Below are 23,294 nucleotides of genomic sequence, written 5' to 3'. Positions count from 1 at the left end.
GGTTTTTCCAATTTGAGTTGAATGTTTTCATTTGTCAGTAGATGAAAGGCAATACCTTTTTCAGATAAAGATTGTGAGGAGAGCGGCAGAAGAGGTTGAAGTTTTTAATTTTCCTAGTGCTCTGTTGTCAAAAGTTTGACAGAAACTGTCAAACCAAAGTTAGAACATCTTTTCCTAATAAGATAAAGGCAGTCGACTTATTCTTGCATGCAGGATTTTTTCTTCTCATTTAATGAATTGCATGGCAGCCTGGGTCTGGGCTAACCAAACAGCAATTGCACAAATCAACTACGAATAAGTTTTGAAAGTAATGGACCAAAAAGCTGCCAGACTGCACAGCTGTCTTATTTTAAATTAATATTTGCAAACTTTTGACAGTTTTGTTAATTTTCATCTTTCCAATAGACTTTCAAGTTTCAAAATACTGTCAAGGGAATGAAAAGCATTTGATCAAATGTGAAGCTGTGGAATACAACGCAGTTACACAGCTGAATGTAATGACTGCAGATAGAAAATAAACAAATCTGTGAAAACTAATCAGGGGGTAATTCCAGAAAGCAGGTTATGCTAGTTAGCATGGTAAGTTTGAGGCTAAGGAAGTTGATAACCTCAGCTTTCAGTTCCAAAAAATGGAGGTATGTTTCAGGGTATGTCAAGTTGCCATAGCAACTCATGCTCTGAACATAACCTGGTCTGGAGCAGGTTTAGTTGAAGGTTACTTTGTTTACAAAGAGGTGAAGCAGCATGGCGTGTCCATTTGAAGATGATCTAATTGATGAAGAAGCTCAGATAATACTTTTTCCACCATGAGAGGGTGATAAGACCACGTATGAATGTTGGAAAGATAAACTTTTTTACATTGATCTAACTTAATTATTTGCTTCAGTTAAGATAATTTTTTTAGTTGAGTCAGCTTAAAAATAACACATAGTTATCAGACATTTATTTTACTTTCATTCAAATTAATTCAACTAAGTAGGTGGAACTTTGGTGCTGCTGTTATCAGCAGCGCAAGGAATTGTGGGATACCATTCCCTTTGCCTGTCTGGACGGAGAGCAAACCTCTTCTGAAGTGATTATAACTATATACGCATCACAATGAAAATAGAAATGAGTTAGAAACCCATGCGTTTACTTTGTACGTTATTTTTATCCAAGCAGAATTATTTTTTTTTGCTGATGATGCAGCCGTATCACTTTTTGATGGGCGTACAATCTTCATACGCAGTCATTAAAATCTCCGACTCCGGCTCATAAAGTATAGCGCTCTCTTTTTTACTCCACGCGTTTCTATGGTGACTCTGGTAATCAGCGATCCATTGAGAATGTCTTTATGTACTTGCCATGCACCCACATTAACCCAGGGTTACCAAGTCGAGCGTAATTAAGCTAACTCATATCCGGTCTTTTGGAAACGACATACCCAGAGTGAGCAAGTTCAGGCGGACTTCAGCCAGAGTTCAGGTTTAAAGTCAGGGTAGTTTAAACATGCTGTCTGGAATACCCCCCCGTTCTGTAAAACTTCTGCAAATTCCTTCTTTTACCTGTGCTGGGAACAGCTTTTCTGTGCTTAAGTTAATGAATGGTCACTTTTGAAAGATGAGTAAATGAACAACTTGAGAGGTTTTAGAGTCAACAGGAGCAAAAAGCAGTGGCAGACTTGCAGGGATGGGTTGTTTGTTGGATAGAAATTATATTTAGGTCTCTGTAGAAATTTTTGATGGCAGTAATATTGTGAGGTTATTTATGATGATCATAAAGATTTGTTTGGATGACAATATTGTTGTTTTACACTGAACACTGGAGTGGGTCAGAGGTCAAACTTCAAAGCCTTGATACTCTAAAATGGCATTTAGCTAATCTTGAACACATTTGTGTGGCAGCCTAAAGGGGTGCTTATTTGGAAGAACTTTAGAGATAACAAGGTAACCTGAAGGTAAATCCAGAGATTCCCTCTGATGTCTATTTTGAAAATCAAACAAATTCTCTGTTTGCTCCATCTTGAAATGCAAACAAACATGATTCAGCCTCTTTAGTGCAGCCAAATCTTTATCTTTAGCACACATTCATAAAGTTTGCCTAACAACTAAGATGGTATGACATCATTTATACAGCACTCAATAGTGCATAACTTTGTTGTTTTTATAATAAATTAATTAAAGCAACAACAACAGAAAAGTAGCAAGCTGATTGGTAGCTGAAAGAGTCAGCCCTTTTAAGTGAACAGAGCCAGAAGAAACCGTTCTCTATAAGGAAAACCAGAATTCCGCAGAGGAGTCTTTGCCTGTAGTTTTGCTGTGGTCACATTTCTTTATACACAGAGTGGGAAACGTTTAAGTTTACTGACATTTGCAATTAGACATAGATTTACAAACCTAACATTTTTTTCACATTAATACATTTATACACACATTTAGATAGGCCGACATATTAGTTCACTACCAATCACTTTTAGAAACTGGTGGTGGAGGGCCCAATAGGAGACCAGGTTTGTTGACAGAATATGAAAAAAATAATAAATAAATCGAAACACGACGAAACCATAAAAACAGCAAACAGACAAATCATCACACAAACAAACTTCAGAGCAGATGACCTAACACTGAGGACCTGAAAAACCAGACACTGAGGGTGATTAACTGAATGAAACCAACTGTGGGTGATCAACCTGAACCTGGGGGGTATTCCAGGAAGCATGTTAAAACTACCCTGACTTTAACCCTGAACTCTGGCTGAAATCCGCCTGAACTTGCTTACTCTGGGTATGTCGGTTCCAAAAGACCGGATTTGATTTTTGCGTAATCACGCTCGACTTGGTAACCCTGGGTTAATGCACACAGCAAGTACATAAAGACATTCTCAATGGATCGCTGATTTCCGGAGTCACCATGGAAACGCATGGAGAAAAAAAGAGAGCGCTATACTTCAGTGAGACGGAGTCTGAGATTTTAATGACGGCATGTGAAGATTATACGTCCATCAAAAAAGTAACACGGCTGCATCAGCAAAAGAAAGAGTTTGTGCTTGTAGAAAAAAAGCGGACAAAGTAAATGCACGAGTTTCTGATATTATTTTTTATTGTGACGCATATATATACAGTATAACTTATCCAAATTAAATTAATTCAATCGGTAACAAGTAATTTAGTTAAATTTATTCAACCTAATTTTTTACATCTATGAAACTCAATATTTTTTTTACAACTCAAATTTACATATTTATCCAACTAAATGTCTTTTAACTCGAATTCTGAGCTTCTTCATCCACTAAATCATCTTCAAATGGACACGCCATGCTCCTTCACCTCCCTGAAAACAAAGTAACCTTCAACTAAACCTGCTCCAGACCAGGTTATGTTCAGAGCATGAGTTGCTATGGCAACTTGACATACCCTGAAACATACCTCTGTTTTTGAAACCGAAAGCAGTGGTTGTGCACTTCTTTAGCCTCAAACTTACCGTGGGAGCTAGCATAACCTGCTTTCTGGAATACCCCCCCTGGTGAGACTGACAAGGAAAACAGAACATGAAAAAAACCCCAAGCACAGAATCCTTAAACCCTGCCTACTGACGTCCAACATGGTGGCATCCATATGGCAAAAATAAAAAAGGTGATTGTGTTAACTTCATTTCTGGAAGTAAGCCATTTTCTGTGGGTATTGTCACACTCAAATGGTTCAGATTTCAGATACTCAATGGCAAGAAGGTTCATCATAACACTGAGTACTATATTAAAGTAGTGATTACTAACTAATAAATGAGAAAATGTGTGAGTATGAGTCTGAGTATTTTGGTTGTTAGGTGACTTACTCCAGTGTTTTGGTTTTTTTTGTTTAAAACACCCCCCAGCACACAGCACTGTGGGTTGTTCAGTTTTCCAGGGAGGACTGTGGCAGGAGTTTGACATTCGGGTTTTGACTTCTCTGGGCACCCGTACAGCAAACACAGATGCATATGTTAAAATGAGCAGATAAATGGAGTGATCTCAAAGAACGAGGAACCTTTGCTTTGGTGGGAAAAAATGACAGGAAATTTCAACTACCGAATAAGCGCCTATCGTATCATTCAATAATAGTTTGACTGAAACTGAAAATTGTCCTTTTTTGGTTGCCTTAATAGGAGGTCTTGGCATGTTTTTTCTTGGAGGCTTTGGAACCGGCTTCATCTGTGCAGTTTTGTTTCTTGTAACCAATATTTTGGAAATGTTCGGATAAAGATATTTGAAACCTTAGTGGCTTTACTTTGAGTTTTAATTTCTGACCTCTGTTCCATAGCTATAAACCTGAAGTCATCCTATGAAGACACTGTTCCGCGAAGGGGGTCTACTGGCAGGGATATCCTGTTTAGCTTAGTCAGTTTGTTAGTTCAATTTAGTATTTTCCTATTGAATTCTATGTATTCATGATCCTTTTGATTTTATGTTTAACTTTTTCAATTACCGATATGAAGCCCATCGAGTTGACTGTTGTTGTGAATTTGGGCTATACAAATAAAATTGAATTTAATTAAATTGATTTAATAAATTTTCTCCTTGTCCTTTTTTTTTTTACCTTTTGTTTTTTCTCTTTATTGGTCAAATTTCTGTTTTGGCTTTTTCATACAATTCCTGATCAGGATTTGACAAAAAATCTAAATTCTTTAACTCCACTATTACTGTTTAGTAGATGGATGAAACACTTTTGCTCAGACACTCATGCAGAACATATGTTTCGCTAAGACAAACAAGATTGTTTGTCATCTGAGAGGAAAGATTTTAATTGGACCAAAATGACCCGTGTATCTGAAAAGTATTAGTTGTTACAGAAAGGTCACTGGTTCAATCTCAGCAGCTGCTTAAGTGTCCCTGAGCTGGGCATCAACTTCCATCCGGCTCGCCAAATGTCATGTCATGGAAATGCCAATTAAGTGAAGCGAGAACCAAAACAAAATGTTTGTCATTTTAATTGAAAGGATCACAGTTAAAATGACAGCATGTCTGTGATCTGTGATGGGACTAAATGAAGTCATGTTTACAGGGGTGTCTCTGATTAATAAGACTCCTAAAATTGAAAAAAAAAGTCTTGATCTGTTCGAAACATTTCATACTTAAGTATTTTTTTGGGCTCATCCCGCATTTTATCCTCACATGTCTATTGGTCTGAATCCCCCCCCTCTCGCTTTTATTTGCACATTAGACATGTAGGACCCTTGGTAGAGGGGGGGTGTTTTGACGTCACTGTGAGTGAGTAATCAGGAGATGTCCTCTCAGTGCCCACCAATTTTAATTGCACCCCTTTGGTACAGACACCCTTTACCCCTGAAAAATATACTCTCCAACACACATACACGCACGCACACACACATGCTTACAAACACACACATTATACAAGGAAGGTGGGACCTCAGACCATCTGTCCCCTACCCCATCCCTGGTAGGGGTACCGGGCCCTTGGCAACGGCGGCCGTGTTCCTTGGGACTTCCAGGGCCCTCTCTCCACGGGGGGTGGAGAAAGGGCCGTTGTATTGCATTTGTATTGTGATGTAAACATGTTTTGTATGTGGGCTTTTTTGGAACCTACAGGTGTGTTTGTGGCATTTGGGTGTGTGTGTGTGGACAGACCCCACCCCCTTTTGGATTTATATTACTTATAAACCTGACAGCAATGACTGTAAACATCCAGCAACTTGTTGCCTTATCATTCCTCTCCCTTCTTCCCTTCTTTTCCTTTCCGTCCGGTCCAACAAAAAACTGTTACAGATATGAGTAAGATCAATAAAGTTTAGCCTAAATTACAAAAGGGGTTTATTTAAATATACACCTAGTGTATCAAATGTTTTATAACCCCTATTGTAATAGTAAAATATGTCCAACACAAGAGGCTTGCAGCTCTCAACTGTCTGCTCAGCTGTTGGACAGGACAAGTTAAAAATAAACAAACAAATAAACAAATAAATAAATAAATAAACATGAGATTATCTTATGCCATGGAAGTTGTGTTGCAGTGCAAAAGAAGAAAAAACTCAGGCTCCGCCTTTGCCCAACAGTAGCCAGGACAGGCTCCAGAAACCCTCTGACACCGAAAAAGGATTCAGCAGGTAGATAGATAGAAATATGGAAAACTTTTGTCCACATTTTTCAGTTTTCCTTTTAAACTAAAAGAAAAGGACCCAGAAAAAATCAGCCACTGTGCAATTGTCATTGATTAAAACAACAAAAAACAAATCCATAGATCAATAGACTCTATTTATTTATGTTGTCAAGTTGATACATTTCAAATTGATGTCATGGCAACTGCCTTGCTTTTGTACGAATGGACTCAGTTACTTTTGGTTTTAAATGGGCTTCAATCAGGAAGTCAGAAGGTTTTCTCCTGACAGGAAAAGACAGCTGACCAATCATTGTGTCGCTTTATTCCTTGACCTTGGATGCATTGCTGCCAAAGCCGTCAACCTGACTGGTCGGATGTCAAAGTTTGTTCAAAAGTCCAGCTTTGCAGCGTCCTTTATGCTGCAAATCCAATTTTGCTGAAAGGTGACGTGCACAGAGCACTGAAAACTGATTCAATTTGGGTTTATTTACAAAAACTAATAAGCTGTTATCTAACTCTGAAGTTTTTCCATGTATGCTGTGAGAGTATGTTTGACGTACTAAGACTTTGATATCACGTCTGTGCAAATGATTTTTGTGAGACCCATGCTGTGGAGCTTTACACCTGAGGTACCAGATCCTGGCAGGGGGTGTCTGGATAAAGCTGTTCACTTCCTTCATCATTACTTAAAGCAAACACTGTCATTATAGAGACAGTCAGTCTGTTCCACTCACTCTGAGCATCACACGCTGTACTTAACACTGCTTTTGTATGGAGTCCTTTCATGCAAAAATGATTTGCCATGAAAAGGAGAAAAAATAAAGTTTTTCTTCCAGCACATTCAGGATTTAAAAAAAATAAAAATATCACATGTTCGGACCTACATTTGTTTAATTTTTTTCCCTAAAATATCTCAACTGTCTTTATTTGTTTTTTAGAAAGTAACTTTAGATTAATTAGGTTTCCTTGTTCAATCTTTATTTTGGATTGTGTTGTCTGTTTTGTCTTATTCACATTTGGATTTTCTCTTGGATTAAAAGGAAAAAAATCTGGGGATGGTGGCTTCTCGACTTGTTTTCACGTGACATTATGAGAAAAAAGTGGAAATTAAATCCACACTGCATGGCATTATCTTATAGGTGTGTTGCAAATGTGCTGCATTTGATTATCATTTATTTCAATTCCTAAAATACTTTTTTAAACTAATGTCCACCTTTTCACCTACCAGGAAAGTAGTCAACAGTTTATATTTAAATTGTATACAAGGTTTATAGATTAATACAGTTTTGTATTTTACTTCAGTTGATTTTTTATGACCATGGACAGCTTTTAAGTGTGGTTTAAGCAGTCTAATGACTTTAAAAAAACACATGTGTTGGGTGCAAGTTTCACATAACATAAAACCATTCCTGTCTGTAGGAAAATGTGTAAAATCTTTGATTCTTTTAAAGTTCTTTTTGGAAAGGTGCACTGGAACCTTTGAGTTAGTCCTTGTGTCCCTGTTGTGCTCTGCTTTGGTGTCAATTGTTCTGTCAGATTAACAGTCAGATTCAGCAGGGCTGTAATTCATCAGTGCACCTGTCATTTTGTTTGAATAACAGGTGGAGGTCAATGGGTGTTGCTGATGGAGAAAAACTGGCATCCATCGGTGTTTATTCCTGCTGTGGCCAAATTATGCAGAATGTATGCGCTTCAAAAGAAAAAAACGCTCAGCAACAATGTCCTTATTTTATGGGACACGTCATCATGAAAGCTGCTCTTCTCTGTTCTCTTCCTATGCATCTCCATTATAAAGGCTGTGAGTGAGCGTTAATTAAAAGGAGATTATCTAAACAAGTCCAATGAGAAACTGTCAGGATTTCTTTCAGTGAGTCAAATGAGTGTTTTTGCTGTAATTTTATAAAGCTTAGAACAATAGGTTCTGACAAGCGTTTCCTACAAGCTGAAAGTCAGCACACCGTTTCCAATTAAAGTTGTTGAACTCTTGTTAAAATCTTAAGCCTCCACATCCTAACCAAAAAAGGCAAAAACACATCTGTAGTTATTAATTAATCATCTGAAGTGGAACCAAAGAAAAATATTTAAATTGATCTGATCTGATACACTCTAAGTTCTTATCAAAATAAAGGTCCATATTAACTTCTTACCAAAATAAAGGTCCTTGCTGTCTAACTTCTCACCAAAATAAAGGTCCATACTGTCGAACTTCTCACCAAAATAAAGGTCCTTACAGTCTAACTTCTCACCAAAATAAAAGCCAATACACTCTAACCTCTCTGCAAAATAAAAGTCCAGCTTGACCAACTGTACCTTGGTTAAGTTGGTAAAGAAGTGAACTGCCACTTGGGAAACCAGGGTTCGTTTCCCAGGAGAAATGATAAGATTCGTCAAGTGTGATACCCTCTCTGTCCATAGCCCAGATAAAATCCAGGAAGGGCATCTGGGGTGAAATTCTCTTTGCCAAACCACCTGTGCAAATCCCTGAAAGGATATGCTGAAAGGTGAACAACAACAGTTCAACATTTGAAGTTAGACTGTGTACAGTCTAACTTCCAACCAAAGTAAACATCCACACATAACTACCATTTTTTTTAAATTTGCCATAAATTTATGTAAAAAAATAAACTACATGTATTTTTAATTAGAATGTTGCTAATATTTAGGTTTTGTCACTCTGATAGCAAGCAACGCCAACTGAATGTTTTACTGGAAAAACTTATATCCCTAAAAAAAAACAAATCACAATTTACATCCAAACTTGGCTTTATTTTAAATGTTTAAATTTACATACTGTATTTACAAAAAAAATCTGCGTTCTGTTGTATTTCACTCTATATGGTTTATTCCCAGTTCAGAGGCACACCCGCTCAATGGTCACGAGTTCATGTTCATGGTCGAGTCATACTAAAGACCCTAAAAATGGGACCCAGTAGGTCTCTGCTTGGCTCTTAGCATTAATGGGCTGGATTGGGCAGTGGCTGTGTCTGCAGCTCACTGTTCCCCCAGGGAATGGATCAAATGGAGATTTCACGCACCCAGGTATATGATGGGACTTCAACTTTAATTCTCCTGATTTTATTTTTAGTCCAATTATTTATCCTTTTGTATTGCTTAGTTTTCTGCTCTACTCAATTGGTCTAAGTTTGTATCTATCAGTTCTGTTTCTTTGTCATGCTTCTGTTTAATCATGTTTTCATTTTTGTCATGTTGTCTTAGTTCTGCAATTGCAATAGCTGTTTTTTTAAAATGCTTTGTGCTGTTCCTTATTTTGGGTGACAATGAGGATGTTTTTAGTTTTCTTTCTGTTCTCTGGCTTGATGCAGTCATGCTCACCTGTATTTGACTGAAGTGATCTTGATCCGTTTTTGAAGTTGTGTCATTCTCTCAGCCATAAGCACAGCAGGTTTGCATCTTCACAGTCACATGTGTTGCTGTCAATGAGTTTTAAATCCTATTTGTTAGAATTTTTCTGTTTCTTTTCTCCTTTATTTTAAATCTGACAAACTTTGTTGCTAAAAAATATGTTTTTCTGCAAAGTCTGCATATGGTGTCCTAAATTTGGATCGTATGAACTTATTTCAAAACAGCTGGTCATCAGAGAGTCACTTGTTCTGGGATTTGGCTTGGTTTTATGCTTGACGCAGTTGCAGGTTCTGTGACTGTACCAGACACCACATCCTGAATATTTTTGGCATGTTTTAAGTTTAATTATAAGCAAAGTGGCAGGGCCAGGGTTACCTTCAGCCTAGTGCACTTGTGTTCTCCCCAGCTTCCGTCTCTAACAGCCTTTTATATGTGCCTCATTTAGGCACCGTCTGGTGTTGCATTTCTGTGTGGAAGCATTCTTCCTCCTTGGTATTTATAGTTTTGCTTTTTGCAACCTAGAAATATATGTCAGAGTGAAACTTTCTATAGAGAAATAGAACATGAGAACTCATTGTTGTGGCACATCATTTCCTTCTTTTGTGCTTAGTTGTCTTTGTGTGTTTTGTTTGTTCTGATGTATTGTTACAAGTTTCACTCTAAGACAATGTGTGCCTCTAGAGATGACATACGTGTGGTTTCCCTCCAGGTGGTGTGGCCTATGTACGCTTGCATGCTACATGCTCAGTTTTTATACATCAAGAAAGGAAAAGAAAGTAAAAATAAAGAGGTGTTCACTTTAGAAAATGATTTTCTGGAACAGCAAACTGTGTTTGGTCTGCTTAGGGCAGACCGATTACCTGTAACCAGCAACACCACAATAGTGTCTTTCAGGCTTGAATTTTGACCCCTCCTCATTACAAAAACAAAACAAAAACAACATTGTGGATATCTTTTGTCAAAAGGGCTGCCAACCCAGAGGAAGGACTCCTGTGCTCTCATTCTCCCTCATTTTTGTGCTGTTCTTTAGATTCTAAAAAAAACCACGTATGACAAGAGAAAAATCTTTGAACAAAATCAGCTGATTTCATATGTGGTTGTATGCAAGAGCTGGCATTTCTTTTCTTTTGTGTGCTGGAAAATTGCTTTTTTTCCCTACTGATTCCCATCTGCGGTTGGCAACAGGTAATCTTCTACCTTAAGACCCTGTTTGCAGAAGATTGAATATATTTCTAGAAGGTAATGAATAAAAGAAATACATCGCTTTACTTTGTATGAAAAGTAATCAAATGAAACTCTAAGAAAAAAACCTTAGTTTTATTGCCTTATGTTTTACTTTTTTGATTTAACTATTAAAGCTCTCAAAGTTTCTCCATTAGTGTTGTGCAAGTTACTTAAAAATGACAGATTACTTGCCATTATAATGATCCTATAGCAACAGCTGATGCATCTCTCTCACACAGCCCACATCTGTGCAACACCCGCTCGCTCGGGCACACGCGTCCGAACAAAGATGACCTCACTGCACGGCCAAACGTGACTCAAAGCTGTGGTGCCTGCAGATCCTCCCATCTGTCCCCTGAAATTCACAGTGTCGGCCCCAAGCGAAGCTCCTTCAGCCTTACATGGAGTGAACCAGAGAGGTCAAGGGTGTCCTGAGAGTAAGTTGTGAAGGAAGCCTTTAAGACAGGGGGGTTGTAGTGTAAAGAGATGGAAGGAAAGGAAGGGAGGGGGGGCTTATCTTTCCAGACAAGCAAGCATATCTTCGTCAAAGTGAATTAATTCAGCGTTCTGAAGTGGCGTGCTGCTCTGGAATGGGCGCTTCTGCCTGAAGATGGGCTGTGTCATCTTCCCCCACTTGAATTGATATCCATCTCTTTGTAAGATTTTCTCCCCGCTTCCTGTCTTCAGCTTTTGCTCTCAAGCCCTGCCTCAGCGTGGATCTTTTTGAAGTCTGGAAACAGCAGAACACCACAGATACTGAACCTTATCTTGTGTATTTCATAAAAATAAATTCGTTTATCAGATTTTGTATGTTATCTTGGCGTCCTGTAATGAAGGAACTTTAACTTTAAAAAAACATTTTTGTAAAGTATCTATGAGAAAACAATTAAATAAAAAACTGAAAAAGACAAAAAGTAGAAATTGCTTTTTTTTCAACCAAAAAAAATATAAAAAAAATAGAAAATGCATTGGAAATCAAAAATCCTTTATGTAAAAAAAAGTTCATTTTAAATAGTTAAATAAGCTTCACTTCTCAAAAGGCAATCTTTTTAATGAAACACCCAAACGTTCCTGTTCTTTTTCTTTTGTCAGCTATCAGCTTTCAATGTAAACGACAGGGTTCTGTGATTTTTTTTTTTTAACCCAGGTGATTTTTTTTGTTTGGTCCACAAGATTCAAGGCTTCATCTTCTCCTTGTTCCTGCAGCTGCCACTCGTAAGCAAAACACTTGTGTTGTGAGGTTTGACCTTTACAGAGAATGATCTGGTCATAATGAAATGAATGAAATGCTTAAATAAAAGATAAGGAGTGATGAATTTAACATTTTTGGAAAGATTATTTATAGTTTCCTGCATTTTGCCATAAAAATATCTCCATGAGCATGAATTGGACATATTCAAGCAATTTTCTTTGCCTTTTTGGAGTGGATGAAGGGGGACAACAATTAACTGCATTGGAAGGGACATATTTTGATGAGCAAAGAAGAAGAAACCAATTTGCATAGAGTTGATCAGAGAGACCAGTCCTGAGGCACACCAATGCATTTTGCCGAAATCTTTTTGTTCTTGTAGCTTGAAGAATTCTCTGTGTAAAATGTTTTTCATTCATCTTCTGCCGTTTTATCCCTTTCGGGGTCACGGGGCTGCCAAAGCCTATCCTACCCACCTGTCGGCGAAAGCAGGGTACACCCTGGACAGTTCTCTGTGTAAAATACAACATTTAATAAAATAACATCTCGTAAAGATTTTAAGTTCCCAATGGAAGACAAAAAACTCAAGTAGATCGGTGTTTATTCATTTACCAGCGAGCAAGGCCAAGTTGGCTCCATATGGTTTAAAAGTGGGCAGAAAATGTGGGCCCCGAATGGGTTTGTCCGCAGTTTCTGTGGTGGTCCCGTGTTTGCCCACATTGGCAATGCCTGGTGGACAGCATAGCCAGCTTTACCCACTGAGTGCCCTTTAAGCCAATGTGGGCAAACACAGGTGGGACCACCACAACTGCAGACAAACCCATTCAAGGCCCACATTTTTCTGTGCACTCATAACCAAATGGGACCAACTTCTCCTCTTAGAGCCCACTTCTCTACTTGGCTTTGTTGTCTGGTTGGTTGGCTGGTTGGCTGGATGGCTGGCTGGCTGGTTGGTTGGTTGGTTGGTTTATTTATGCCAATGGGTTGAGGCCCAATAAAATATAAAATAAATAGATGTAGTCACCCACTAAAATCACAAAATCTTCATATAAACATACACAATAAAATACAAAAGAGGGATGTGCATCATTCCAAAGTTTTACAAACCTTCGATAAATGCTAAAAGTAAAAATTGAAAAGGGCAGAAGTCAGCAGGGAGGAAGTCATTATAAGGACAAGAAAAAGAGTTTGTTTAAATACAAATGTCACAAAATGTTCCAAATGTAACTGTTAAAACACGAGCAAATGGAACAGCTTGCCGTGTGGTTTGCTGTGGCACACGGATAATTGTAATGCGAAGCATGGTAGTTACATAAAGAGGTTGTCTCTGTGGTTGCTCATTACCCTTTTTGATGTCGGGGATTTAGTTTGGTGACAATTCAAGCTTGCAATCGAATTATGAAGTTATTCAAGGTTTTACATTCTTTATAATTCACCTGAACAGAGGCTTTTATGAGTATGAATTAGTGTGGGTCTGTGTGGGGGTGTGAAATGCAAGATCTTTCCTGAATGATCTTTTTCTTTACAAACATGTTTGCTGCATTCAATCAATGGGAGAAAGAATGCAAAGAATAGGAAGGAAAATCTATAAATTCATCAGTATACAGTCAGAATGGAGGAGGCGTTAAAGGTCAGAAATTCACCAAGAGTGGGATTAAGAAAACACTCAGCAGACTGTGCTGAAGAAAAAAATGTTAGGTCAACTAAAAAAGATTTTCTGTCGATGAGCCTGAAATAATAATCAGAAGGAAGAGGTAACTGAGGGGATGAGTTTGATGAGGGAAAATAAATTTGGATTTTACAAAAAATGTATTAGTGTAGATTATAAAAAAGCTAAAGTTTTAAATGCAAAGAACTAAGAAAAAGTGATATATTAATTCAGATTTTCAAGAAAATAGTATGCATCTATGAGAAAAATGCATGTCAAAATGATTTCTCTCAACATGATGTATTTTAAAGGAAAATTACAGGCAAAATGGGAATGCCTATAAGCTAAGGTTTTGCTTTATGCATTTAATTGTCGTTATTTTTTTTTATTTAGGCATAGGTTTGGCTTTGTGTAAAATATCTTGAATTCAGGTAATTAGGAAACCTGCAAAAACAGCAATACATTTCAGATCTGGCAACATTTTGTGCTGCCAGTCCAACAGCTATTGATATATTTCCGTCTGAACGCAGGTGGAGGCCAAACCCACCAACTGACTGATAGACATCCCTTAGGCTGTGCTGCCCTAATGCTGTTGCTGCTAATGAACTTGCTAAGCATCTCATGTCCTGCTAGTTTTAGAGTTTCTCTGTGAGGTTTCACACTTTATCTTCTGCTTTGTGGTTTCAGGCAGAAAGCTTAATTACTGAATTCTTAAGAAAGATGGCCTTTTTGTTTTTGCAGGAAACTAATTAAGGGGAAATTTGATCCCTAAAGATGTAGACAAAGACAAAAAACAAAGTGAGAAGAAAGGAAATCTGCTGCTTCCTGTTCCTTTCAGGAGGAAGTCCGACCCAGACAGACAGCGAGTAAAAGGTAAAAAGTCTCACACTTTGTTCCACAAAGAGGCTGATTGCTTGTATTTTTCAGACACAATACTTTGGAGTGTGGTAACTTTCTTGAACTAAAGGACAGTCCAATAAAGAAACACTTGATGTCAGTTATTTTTCTCAAACATGCCGCCTCAGCTGGAGCTTTTTACATTGTCCATTTTTCAGTCCATAAATTGATCCAGAAAAGAAAATCACATACTTTAAAGAGAATGTGGTGCTTTTTTCTTTTGGGCTAAAAAATGCTTTTATCCAGAAAGTGCCAGTATTAGACATGAAACAGAAAGTAGTTCGACTGTGTACCCATGTAAAGAGAACATTGGAATACTGCTCTGTTTTACCCAAGAAATACTCATAGGAAATTAAAACCACAATTAACTGAATATAAACAAAAAAACTCAGACATTGCTTTTGAACTTTGGCCTAAGATAATAATTTTAGTAAATACGTTAACGTCCATGTCTGCACATTTGAAGGAAATTATTCTTTTGTTTGTTTTGCTACCTGAGGTTTAGCATTGGAATAGATCATTAAGAGGAAGTATGTGAACTTAAGTGATCAGTCTAACCTTAAATATCAGGCAGAAAAAAAAGAGCCACGAAAGGTCAGAATTGAAAATTAGTATATCATGTCATTTAGCATTTAAAAAACCACAGCCTCAATCTAAAATTGCTTAATGAACATTTTTCTGAATATTTTAAGCTCAGTCCTTGTTTATGACCTAAATACATTTACTCCACCTAACTTTGATATCAGTTTAGAGCCAAGTGACAAAGACTAAGGCTTAATGCTATGCAGTAAATGATCACTAGGTTCAATTAGAACATTTTTAATCACCACTGAGTTATGACTGACTTTTGTGTTGTCTTCATTTGCAAAATGTCTTTACTGTTTTGTACTTAACATCACTGCACACATCTGCCAGTCTCACATACAGTGTTCATATTTAGAATATTATCAACAAATAAACTAACTAGAATGGCAAATTTAATCTCTTAAATTGCAACACACAATATTAACCTTTTTGGAAACAAACATCATAAAAGATGGCAAACAGCACTTCATGAGCGCAAACGCCACCAAAGGTGTGAGGGGTGTGTGCAGAACTCCTGCCTAAAGACATGCCACTGAGGCTTTAGATAGGAGCTAGAAGAAAAGGGATTTGCGCCTTGCAGCTGCAGTTCTCTGAAAAACACATTTTCTCTATTTGGTTTTATGTGGGCATATGCAGTCAGAGAATTTTCACATTCTTTTTTTCATAGCCAACATTTGACTGGAATTCAATAGTTAAAATTGACTTTATTTGTATTTTAAATTTTAAAAATATTTAGGTGCTTCCAAAAGAGGCTTGAATCTGAAAATAACAGGACTACCAGAACATTGCATAGGTTTTAAACACGGTTCAGTAAACTGAAGCTTTTGAGTAGAATTCAGGAAAGGATCTAAAGTGTTTCATTCATGGGACAGAAAAAATTAGAGCTTTCTTTTGCCAAAAAGACTAAATCACACTGGCCTTTAACACACCCCTAGCTCCCAGCCAGCAATGTCACGTGGGCCCCAACTGGGAAAGAGGTGGGCTATGTGGGTACTGACTGGGCATGGGTTTATTTTGGGTAAACTTTGAAGGCCCCATTAGGTTTTGCCTACATTGGCCCCACATTGGCCCCCCACATGGGTTACCTGTTAGGGCCCTACAAAGGAACCATGTGGGCTAGAACCCATGAAGGTCAGCCAAGTAAGGCCCATATGGGTTGCATCTGGGCCATAAAGACTTGGGCTGTAACTGGGACACTGTATGTGGGACCCATATGGTTTGGCCTACATGAGTCCAACGTGTGGAGCCCTCATGGGCTAACCATATAGGCCCGCTAAAGGATCTAGGTGGGCAAAGAAAACCTGGTCTGTAACTGGGCCACTGCATGTAAGACCCATGTGGAATAACTTACATGGGTCCCACATGAGGAGCCCTCATGGGCTAACCATATATGCCTGATAAAGAGCCCGGGTGGGCAAAGAAGACCTGGTCTGTAACTGGGACACTGTATGTGGGACCCATATGGTTTGGCCCACATGAGTCCCAGGTGTGGAGCCCTCATGGGCTAACCATATAGGCCCGCTAAATGATCTAGGTGGTAAAGAAGACCTGGTCTGTAACTGGGCCACTGTATGTAGGACCCATGTGGTATAACTTACATGGGTCCCACATGAGGAGCCCTCATGGGCTAACCATATATGCCTGATAAAGAGCCCGGGTGGGCAAAGAAAACCTGGTCTGTAACTGGGCCACTGTATGTAGGGCCCATGTGGTATAACTTACATGGGTCCCACATGAGGAGCCCTCATGGGCTAACCATATATGCCTGATAAAGAGCCCGGGTGGGCAAAGAAGACCTGGTCTGTAACTGGGACACTGTATGTGGGACCCATATGGTTTGGCCCACATGAGTCCCAGGTGTGGAGCCCTCATGGGCTAACCATATAGGCCCGCTAAATGATCTAGGTGGTAAAGAAGACCTGGTCTGTAACTGGGCCACTGTATGTAGGACCCATGTGGTATAACTTACATGGGTCCCACATGAGGAGCCGTCATGGGCTAACCAAATAGGCCCAATAAAGGGTCTATGTGGGCGAAGAAGACCTACTCTGTAACTGGGCCACTGTATGTAGGGCCCATGTGGTATAAGTTACATGGGTCCTATATGAGGAGCCCTCATGTGCTAACCATATAGGCCTGATAAAGAGCCCGGGTGGGCAAAGAAGACCTGGTCTGTAACTGGGCCACTGTATGTAGGGCCCATGTGGTATAACATACATGGGTCCCACATGAGGAGCCCTCATGGGCTAACCATATAGGCCTGCTAAAGGATCTAGGTGGGGGAAGAAGACCTGGTCTGTAACTGGGCCACTGTATGTAGGACCCATGTGGAATAAGTTACATTGGTCCCACATGAGGAGCCCTCATGGGCTAACCATATAGGCCTGATAAAGAGCCCGGGTGGGCAAAGAAGACCTGCTCTGTAACTGGGACACTGTATGTGGGACCCATATGGTTTGGCCCACATGAGTCCCAGGTGTGGAGCCCTCATGGGCTAACCATATAGGCCCGCTAAAGGATCTAGGTGGGCAAAGAAGACCTGGTCTGTAACTGGGCCACTGTATGTAGGACCAATGTGGTATAACTTACATGGGTCCCACATGAGGAGCCCTCATGGGCTAACCATATATGCCTGATAAAGAGCCCGGGTGGGCAAAGAAAACCTGGTCTGTAACTGGGCCACTGTATGTAGGGCCCATGTGGTATAACTTACATGGGTCCCACATGAGGAGCCCTCATGGGCTAACCATATAGGCCTGATAAAGAGCCCGGGTGGGCAAAGAAGACCTGGTCTGTAACTGGGACACAGTATGTGGGACCCATATGGTTTGGCCCACATGAGTCCCACGTGTGGAGCCCTCATGGACTAACCATATAGGCCCGCTAAAGGATCTAGGTGGGCAAAGAAGACCTGGTCTGTAACTGGGACACTGTATGTGGGACCCATATGGTTTTGCCCACATGAGTCCCAGGTGTGGAGCCCTCATGGGCTAACCATATAGGCCCGCTAAAGGATCTAGGTGGGCAAAGAAGACCTGGTCTGTAACTGGGCCACTGTATGTAGGACCCATGTGGTATAACTTACATGGGTCCCACATGAGGAGCCCTCATGGGCTAACCATATATGCCTGATAAAGAGCCCGGGTGGGCAAAGAAAACCTGGTCTGTAACTGGGCCACTGTATGTAGGGCCCATGTGGTATAACTTACATGGGTCCCACATGAGGAGCCCTCATGGGCTAACCATATAGGCCTGATAAAGAGCCCGGGTGGGCAAAGAAGACCTGGTCTGTAACTGGGCCACTGTATGTAGGGTCCATGTGGTATAACTTACATGGGTCCCACATGAGGAGCCCTCATGGGCTAACCATATAGGCTGAATAAAGGATCTAGGTGGGCGAAGAAGACCTGGTCTGTAAGTGGGCCACTGTATGTAGGACCCACATGGTTTGCTACAAATGAGTACCACAGTAAGAGTGCTAATGGGTTAACCATATAGGCAGGTATTTTAAAAGGTTGTTTTGTATTCTGTTACTAGACATATGCTTAAAATCCAAGAAGATGAGTAAAATGACAGAACCCCTGAAGACTCTTTCCAAATTGAATATGAATCACAGCTTTTCTAATTCTCATCAGTCCAGCTGTTAACACTGGCTAAATTGATGAACCACAAATAGACATACATTTTAATATTTTACCATGTTTTACCCAGACCAACCTGCATTTGCAATATTGGACAATTATGACATTTATTTTTTCCTGTCCAGAGTTTTGGTAGTTTGTAGAGGAAGTGCTGAGATTTTGAGGATGTAGCAGTAAGCAATTAGATACAAGTAGGTTGACCACTTGTCCCAATTTTGGCACCATACAACCATCTAGTCTTCTGTCTGGCTTTCCTATTTATTAAAAATATTTACTTTTTTCATTGGTGCTCAGTGGATCCAACACAGATTCAAGTTTTTAACGACACAGTTTAAGATGAAGTGGTAACTTTGTTTGAACATAACACATTTGTTGTGTTGCTGTCCTATTCAGAACAAGCCTGGCTTCAAGGTTCAAGGTTTTTTTATTGGCCATGTATGCATATGCAGTCAATGCTTAGGGGTGCAAAGGTCTCAAGGTAACGTTTTGAAAAAGAGGAATCATTGTGCTCCGCTCATGTGTCGAAGTGTCCTTGGGCAAGACACTGAACCCCACCTTAACTCTGTTTTTTAAGGTTGACGCAAGTGTTCGGCAGCGGAGCCACCACCAGTCTGTGAATGTGTGTGTGAAAGGGTGAATGGAATTATGACTGTAAAGCACTTTGGGCCTTCAAGGAAGGTAGAAAAGCTCTGTATCCGTGTACGACATTTACCATTTACCAGTATTGTAATTTGTCCTATCACAATCTGACACGTCACCGGACCAACGGACAGCCATTAAAAAAAATGTGACGTCAGCATTAGTCCCAGGACCCTGAAGGACCTCCAACGGTAATTGCAGGCTGAATAGTTTTGGTACCTACACCTACTATACCCTAACTTAAATTCTAAAACACAGAAAACTAATGCTATATACAGTATGTTTTGTGAAACACAGCAGTTTTTAACCTTTTTCAATCCACCCAGTTTTAGTGCATACAAAATGAACCAAGACTTTTATTCCCTGTAACTTGCAATCAACAAACAACACAGATTTAATCTCAGGGCCCTGCAGAAGGGCACTTGCAACCCATCAGTGGGCTCAGGCCAGCTGAATAAGAATTGCAGGCAATTAGATTGCAGATTACAAGTTATTAGACATTTATTTGGATGGTGGTCTTTGGTTGCATTTCAGTTATTAATTTTTGACATTATTTTAACTGTGGCAGTCTAGCTGTGGGAAAGGTGAATGTGTCGTGATGCTGTCCTCTGCGCTGTGTCTCACGCTTTGCAGTGTTTCTGTTTTAACAGAGTGAGCTGGGTGAGGTGAATATCTAATAATTCCCTTAGTTCATCTAATTTAGTGCATGCAATTTTAATTAATGTTTTTTGGAATTATGTTGGAAGTATTTAAATGTGAAATTGGTTGGAACACAGCAGAATATTCCCCTTCGTAGTAACACCATTGCACTAATATGGGGCGGCAGTGGTGCAGCGGTAGGGCAGTCGACCCATGATCGTAAGATTGCAGGTATGATTCCCGCCTTGCATGCCCATGTGTCGCAGTGTCCTTGGGCAAGACCCTGAACCCCACCTTGCCTCTGGTGGGAGGTTGGCGCCAGTGTTTGGCAGCGGAGCCGCCATGTGTGTGTGCATGGGTGAATGGACCTGTGACTGTAAAGCGCTTTGGGCCTTCGAAAGAAGGTAAAAAGTGCTATATAAGTATACGCCATTTACCATTTAATCACAATGAGCATAAAGAGCAATTTGCTATTTTTTCTTTTACTTGTGTTAGCTTACAAAAATAGTTTAACATCTGTCATGCAAACTTACCTGACACTACTACTGAAATAAAATGTGTTCATATGCTGGATTGGTTTAGTCTAGTTTTTATAGAAAATTTTAATATGTAAATAAAATGACTTTTTTATTGGAGTAGAAACCTGCCTTATTACAAAAACCCATTTTGACTGTTGAAAAGTAAAAAAAAAAAATAGAATTAAAGTTTTAATTTTTCTCAAAGGGCAAGCAGGGTGGTTTAAGGAGTTCAAAGTGGTAAGCAGGCGTTGCTGATTGGACGGTTGCTGCGTTTTGAATCTCCCGCTCATTTCCTGATACGGATTCAGTCAGTCGTCCTGGTCCGTCAACGCAAGGAGATTCTGCACTTCTGTCGCACCATTCATCCAGGCCATTTATTGATATCAAGGTAAGATACCTTTTTGGTTTTGTGTTTTGTTTACAGCTCTAACTGGCGATGATAAATGTGGTTCATAAAAGCATGCGCAGCTCGGGAGTGTTGTTCTGTCCTGCAGTTGAATCCATCCACGTTACAGCGGCTTTTGCATTTGAAAGAAGCCGGTGTCACAAACGGGCAGACAACTAGTTTCCACGTGCAGAAGGTTTATTTCCAGACATGATGACAAGTATAGGGTCGCGTCACCGATCATCCAGCCAGTGTGTGTCGGCGTTTCACCGAGGCGTCAAACAAGGAAGCGCATCCTAGTATTACTAGTAGTAACAGAGTTGCCAGATTCGGCGGGTTTCCGTCCAATTTAGTGGTTTCTATTTGGATCTTGCGGGGATAACTTTTTTTGGCCATATATAATTTGGCCAGGTTTTGTGTGAAATGTTTTTTTTAGTTCGTTTTATTATGAGTCTGAATGATCTTATTTTGAAAAATGACCGGAATTTCTCGGTAAAAATGAATGAATACTAATCAGTCCAGCGGCGAGTTTAGATCCATAAAATGCAAAATCTTTTTTGTTTTAGCTTTTTAGTGTATTATAATGTTGATTCCTCACAAAATGACACCTAAGCGGTATTTCGACCCATTCGCGAGTATTCCTCTAAAATCGAGCGGGTTCTTCTCATGAGCTGACGTGAAGAACACATTATTGAGAACGGTCCCGTTCATGAGAGTCTGCGCTGCCGGCACCGCCCACAGACACACACCCACTTTCTCCGCAGAGCAAAAATGTTTGTCAAAAGCGCTTTATTTTTATATGCACAATATGCACATCCATCTTTGCAGAAGTTTGAATGTTTTTTTGTTTTCCTGGGAGAAACGCAGACACGCTGCCGAGGCCGACTCCATCTGCCGAGATTGACGTCACACACACAGAGCGAAAGCCGGTGACTCAGAGGATGAGTCCTGTTATTTCCAGTTTGGAAAAAAACGCAGGATAATAACCAATATTTAATCAAAAAAATCCTTTTGTGTGTGTGCCAAAGGTAATATTATCATATATATGGATGTTGCTTACTATTAAGGGCTTAGAAATAACAGGGTATAGGCCCCTGTATTGAGTTTCTGGAAGTATTTAATAGTTTTAATTATGCTTAATATATATATATATATATATATATATATATATATATATATATATATATATATATATATATATATATATATATATATATATATATATATATAGAGTAAACGTAATTTTATTATCCTAGAGTTACTTGAACACTTGCTTCAGGGAATGGTTATTTCAGAGTTTAGTTGTTTTGTCCCTTGTGTTGGTCAGGTCACCTGCAGCTTCACTCAAGTTGTCGTGACAGACTCGCCGATATAGATTTCATGTCAGCAGTTGTAAGTTTATACTTAAAGTTTTATTTTATTATTTATATATGTAATTAAGCTGTTAACGTTTAACTGCATCTTTCTATCTTGTGATATTTTCTCTATTTAAAAAGGTTGCTGTGGTTGGAGTAATTGGGGACTCTTGGACGATGCAACCAGAAGAATGATGGGCTTCCTCATGTCCAATGAGTTGGCTCTGCAATATAACCTGTTTGGACGTCATGGAGAGAATAAATTCTGCTAACTGCGTCTTTTTGATGTCTTCTATGGTAATTAGAGTTGAATTTATTAATTTATATTCATCACTGACAAATGATTTAGTAAGTTTAATCCCAGGCTAAAATGAATACTTTGTTTTTTGTGATTTCTTTTTAGGGGCAGTGAAGAAAAAATGACATCACCCAACCAGTCCCACTAAAGGAAGTGGAGAAGGGCCTCTCCAAATGGTTTGTTGGAGCTCGTGACAGGGGAGGAAACCGAGCTATAAGGACTCAAAGAGAGCTTGAATATCAAGCCGATGGAGCTTGTTCTCAGGAACCGTCAAGGATGCTATGAGTATTTTGTTTTACTGGATTTATTTATTTTTTCGTCACATAATTGGCACACATTAAGGTTGTTCATATTGTACTGTACCAAGTGAAGTAGTTCTTTATTTTATTAAGTAACTGTTGTATGTTAGATCCTGTGTGTTATCTGTTAAACCTTTGGGTGACCTTGCCATGGTCTTGTATCTCGTTTTCACAATGCAGGATCAGGATAATTTATTTTCTTTTATTAAATTGAAACATTTTAAAAGCATTTTGTTGACGTCATTTGGAAAATTATGTTGTGAAACAGTGGGATTTTACAGAATCTTCTCATTTGGGTTTTAGGAAAGCTAGATGGAAAAGAAGACCCTATAATGGTTCACTGGTATATAGCACTGTAGGAAAACACAGGTGGGACCTCAATGGCAACACTGCACAAACCCACTCATGGCCCACATGGTGGCTTATTTAGGTCCCACATTAACCCAATATGCAATACTAATTGATGCTTAAGTGGGGCCAAAATGGGTCATGGATGATTACCTGATTGGGGCCCATCTTTGCCCTGTTTCAATCATACTTCCAGCCC

General features: G+C 39.3%; 1 long non-coding RNA gene across 3 annotated transcripts; it reads left to right on the top strand.

Annotated features, from left to right (window-relative positions):
- Positions 1-20,266: 20,266 nt before the first annotated feature.
- On the top strand, positions 20,267-22,976 carry LOC111948992. Of its 3 annotated transcripts, XR_002874994.1 has the most exons (5): positions 20,267-20,798; positions 21,663-21,823; positions 22,123-22,187; positions 22,292-22,447; positions 22,554-22,976. It is a non-coding gene; the product is annotated as an uncharacterized LOC111948992 (long non-coding RNA). The 3 variants fall into 3 exon arrangements; XR_002874992.1 differs by lacking the exon at positions 21,663-21,823; XR_002874993.1 differs by lacking the exon at positions 20,267-20,798 and having other exon boundaries at positions 20,805-21,823.
- The last annotated feature ends 318 nt before the right edge of the window (positions 22,977-23,294 follow it).

Source organism: Oryzias latipes, chromosome 16 (genome assembly GCF_002234675.1).
Source record: "Oryzias latipes chromosome 16, ASM223467v1".
Lineage (NCBI taxonomy): Eukaryota > Metazoa > Chordata > Actinopteri > Beloniformes > Adrianichthyidae > Oryzias > Oryzias latipes.
The sequence above is the reverse complement of the archived record's forward strand: the minus strand, read 5'-3'. Positions and strand labels throughout refer to the sequence as shown.